Consider the following 5176-nt stretch of genomic DNA (forward strand, 5'->3'; position numbering starts at 1 on the left):
CATAGATTACTTGGAATCCACAGTGTATATCATACTGTATTCACTCTTTGCGATGTTATGGGTTCCTAAAGCCTTGCGTGGAGAACATCTAGAGACCACTTAAAGGGCTGAGACTCTTTGAGAAGAGACAAGGGGTTTAAGAGGAAGAACACTGGCTCTGGAATCAGAAAACCTGGGTTCAAAGCACATCTCTGAAGTTAATTACTTAACGACATTGGGCATAGCACTTGACCTTATTGGGCCTCATTTTCCTTGTCTGAAAATGACAGGGTTGGACTAGCTCCTAGCCTCTGAGATGCCTACTAGCTTTAGACCTAGGATCCTCTGACTAGGTGAATTCAGAGTATCACCATAGACAGGTGTCACCTGGGTATATAGATGAATTCTCAAGGAAGCAACTTGTCCCTAAGGGATGAATACAATGGCCACCTGCAAACATCAGGAGGGCTCTGCCTCTCAGTCTTCTTCTGAAGATGCAAACAGCCCCAAAGATTTTTTTTGGAGCCAAAGCTGTACCAAATTATTCACTGCAAGCAGCACAGCACATTCCCACTCCGAGGCAAATGTTTATTCCTGTTGCATTGATTAAAAGTGCTTACGGTAGGGGTTTGTAGGGGAATACTGACAGGCTGACTTATGGCGCTGCTGGGTTCTGAGTTGGGGTGGCTTTGCATGGCTGTGTAAGGTTATTTTGAAAAGGAGCACCTGCGCAGTGATAGGTGTAGAGAACGAAACTTTGTTAGAGTACTAACTCTGTTAGTACTTTGTTAGAGACTCCAAAGGAGGGTGAAGCCATAATGTGGGTCCTTTAAAAAAAAAGAGAGAAAGAGACACACACACACACACATAGGATAGTAATAGTTGCTGTGTTGGAATCAGAATCAGAAAGACCTGCCTCAAACATTTCTAGGTAAATCACTCAACCCTTTTAAGCTTCAGTTTCATCATCTGTAAAATGGGGATAATGAAACCTGTCAGAATTACAGTGCTTTGAAGAGTTGTGATGAGGTTCAAAAGAGATGATGTACATAAATGTCAGCTCTTTCAGTTTCATATTTAGCACGTAGCTGGGCAACATAATGGATACAGTGCTGGACCTGGAGCCAGAAAGATCTGAGTTCAAATTAGAACTCAGACATTTGCAAGTTGTGTGATTCTGGCAAGTCACTCAATGTGTATCTTCCTCAGTTTCCTTATTTGTGAAAATGGGGATAATAATAGCATCTACCTCTCAGGGTTGTTGTAAGGATAAAATGGAATAATATTTGTAAAGCACTTTGCCAGCCTTAAAGCTCTATATAAGTGGTCCTTATTATTATTAATATCATGAGTCTTGGGCTATTGGATGGCGGATCCTGGATGGTTTATGCCTACTCCTTTGCATAAAAATCAAGTTGCAGGATAATTTCATTCCTATGGATGTTGTTCCCAAATCTCCTTGGGTTTGACCTTTACACACAGGCTAGGCTCCACCATTGGGCTTTTTATTTTCATTTCATAAATCACTAACTTGTATTTTCCTGCCCTTCATTTTATGTGCTGCCCACCAGCAAACATACCCAAAGGCTTAGCCTTGTTTTTAATCCAGTTGCTGAGCCTTCCTTATTTGATCCTCTCTGGCTGCTAACTTAAAAACAAAGAAACACACAAAAACAAAACACCTTTAATGTTCTCCTGGGAGTAATCACTGGGGAGAATGAGAAAATGGGCATCCTCAGCTGGCCAACTTTTGTGCCCTTAAAAAGGAACAGAAATAGCAAATTTTCTTTTTACACTGCTTTCTTTTGATCTCCTTTCATGGGATGGCTCCCCTGCTCTATGACCCTTAGTTCAATTGGGGAGGTGAAGTTGAAGGACCATCAGCAAGTGCTTAGATCTGCATAAGCAGTGAGGCTGCTCTTGGACATGCTTGGATTACATCACCACAGTTGGACTCAATCCTAATTCACTTGTGGTTTTTAAAGCCTTGGTTTATTGACACGGATGGATGACATTTGCCATTTATGGGGTTTGGCAGGGCATAAGGCCTGGCCTCCCTCATTTCCTTTCTGTTCTGCAATTCTCATTTCGTTGGCCATTAGCTACTATGTACTCTCTGATTTGGGCCCATTTCCATCTAATCCGTGGGCTGTTGCTTCAAGGGACATTTGTATTTCTCTGAGAGGTACCCTCTGTTCCCAGCCTGTAAAGTCTTGCTTTTTTATTTTTGTGACAGAGGCATAGAGCTGAGATGGGATGACTCAGGAGAATCACCTGTATTTGTTCAACCTGAGAGAAAGAGGGCTGTCAGCTTGGGTGGAAACCCTTAAATGGCTCAGGGTGCTATGGTTGAAAGAGTACTGGGTTTGGCAACCAAGAACCTGGGTTCAAATGTTGACCTGTTACTTAACACCTGTGTGACCCAGGATAAGCAACTTATCCTCCTTCCTCACTTAAAAAAAAAAAAAGAAGTGATTGCCTTTGACAGTTCTCCTCTGTCACGCTCCTGGGCTTAAACATTTTTTATATTGTTTTTTTAGAAACATTTTGATTCCTCTCTCTTTAATATCATAGTTATTTTCTATATCCTCCCTCCACCCTGTATCCTTAGCCACTGAATCTTCCCTTTAACAAAGAAAAATAGTTAAAACCAATTGACCCTATGTGATATTTTAGTACATGTACCCCCGCACCCCCCCCCCCCATAACAAGAGATGGGAGGTGTGTTTTTCTCGAGGCCTGAGGGTAGCTATTACAATTAATCAGAACCTGCTTGCCTTTTACTGTTGTGGAACATTGACTTTAGCAAAGGCCAAACTATTGAATATCCTAACAGCATTACTTTGTGGATAGTTGTGGCCAAGAAAATATTACCACATGGTTTTATTGCAGTGATAATTGACCATAAAGGGAAAAAATACCACTCAATAATCTGGGCAGAAGAGGAAACAAATTCTTTTTGCTATCTTATTTTTGATTATGAAAAGCACCATGGTGGCAGGGGTGGGGAACCTGCAGCCTTGAGGCCACCTATGGCCCTCTAGGTCCTCAAGTGCAGCCCTTTGACAGAATCCAAACTTCACAGAACAAATTCTTTTATTGGGATTTGTTCTGTGAAATTTGAATTCAAGTAAAGGTCCGCATATGGCCTTGAGGTCACAGTTCCCCACCCCTGGGTAGTTGCTAGAAGGCTAGCCTTGGAGACGGGAAGACAATCTTATTGTCTAGCACTAGTTATCTTCAAGTCAATACTCTCTAGCTCTTACTGGTTATGTGATATGGGGTAAATGACTTAATCTCTTAGCTCCGCAGGCAATTTTCTAAATTTGTAAATTAAGGAAGAGGTGCTGATCTGCAAGGGTGGGGAGAGTTTCTGTATCAGGAGTTCCCTACATAGATGAATCATAGGTCTGGACCTACAAACAACATTCTTTATTCTATCAGAGGCTTGGTTGAAGATGCAAGCAAGGTATTAGTATCAACTGAGACTTATTAGTCCTATATGAGTGAAAAGGAGGGGTTTCCCATCAAAGTGCTGCTTATAAGAATTGTCTTTACTGCGCCTTAGACGTGATATGATTCTTTTGCAGTTAGTCCACAAGCACTTATTACACATGTGCTGTGTGCCCGCTGCTGTTCTAGGTGTTAGGGATAGAAAGAAATACAAAGCAAGTCACAAAACAACCCAGTCCCGTCTCTCAAGGAGCTCCCGATCAAATGCAGACAACTGTGTACGAATACGGTGCAGACATAAGGATGCATTAGAAATAATCTCAGAGGGAAGGCACTAACGTTAAGCAGGACCAAGACGGGCTTCTTGCGGAAGCTAGAGTTTTAACTGGGACTAAAGTCAGGGAAGCCAGGGGAAGGAGAGGAGGTTGGAGAGGATTCTTGGCATAGGGCATAGCCATTCCACCCCTCCAGGATCCTTGGCCTTATCATCTCAATCTAAATGGCCATGGATCCTGGAGCAAATAGAGGCACTATGCTTTGTATATCCTACCGACTACGCCATAATGTAATATACATAACGCCAAGCAAAGGCAACTTCCCAAGGTTCAAAATACCAGCATAGATGCTCTCCATTTTATTCAGTGAAAAATTAAAAACAGAGAAGATCAAAATAGGACATCATTCAAAATACAGCATTTACTAAGTGTGATTCAATAATCTCCAAGTACTACCCCCAAGTGTGATTTAATCAAGTACTACTCCACCCCTGGACATTACATTCATTTAATCAATCACAAAGTCCCTCTTATAAATATTACTCCACCCCTAGGCTGTACATTCATTTAGTCCATCACAAAGCCCCTGTTCTGAAATGGAGATTAGTTTCCAATCATAAGCAAAGTACATTCATTTGTTTAATCACAGAGCACAAAAAAGTCAAAAGTTCCCCACCCTTGGATCACAATTGAATCTACCCCAGAGTTACAACAAGCTTAAGCACATCATTTAATACCCAAATAGAGGTCTTTTCTTCATCTTGACACAAGGCAAGTTCTCAGAAATCTTTGTTCCTGGGAAGACAAAGCTTAGCAAGGCCACAAGATACATTGTCAGTCTCTTCATTAATTCATTCTCTGTCTGCAGAACAGTCCTAGGACCCCTGAAAGCATTAGCAAAACCCTCTTCCAGGATTTCTGTAAACATACAACAAGAAAATCCTTCTTCAGGGCTTCTGAACCAACAGCAAGGTTCCAAGACCTCTGCAACAACAGCATTGTCCTTCACCAGTGGACAAATCTGGCAAACAACATCATAACAGACAGACAAAGTACCAGCATAACAGCCATGTCTCCTCAGTCCTTGGCAGCTCTGGGTGGCAGCTCTCAAAAGTCCTGGGCAATTCAAAGTGGACCTCAGCAATCCTCTCAGTCTCTCTCTGGCTCCAAGGTGCTGCTTCCAAAAAGTTCTTCTGCCTCTCTCTTTTCTTGTGTCTCTCTAAATTTACATCATCAGCTCCTCCCAGTTCAGCCCTCTCTTTTCACGTCAAGTCCATCCCACAAGTGGGATTCACAAGCTCTGGGTTTTAACACAATTAAACCAAAAACCAAGCCAATACAGGGGGATCTTTAAATTCCATTACTATTACACCGGTGAAAACCATAGAATTCGGAGATAGAGAGTTGTGTGTGAGGAGTAGCAAGTAAGCCAGTGTTCACAGAGCATGTGGAGAGGAGTAAGGTATAAG

The sequence above is a fragment of the Petaurus breviceps genome, unplaced genomic scaffold, assembly GCF_028583685.1.
Source record: "Petaurus breviceps papuanus isolate PSGF00001 unplaced genomic scaffold, PetGlider_PUasm1.0 118, whole genome shotgun sequence".
Taxonomy (NCBI): domain Eukaryota; kingdom Metazoa; phylum Chordata; class Mammalia; order Diprotodontia; family Petauridae; genus Petaurus; species Petaurus breviceps.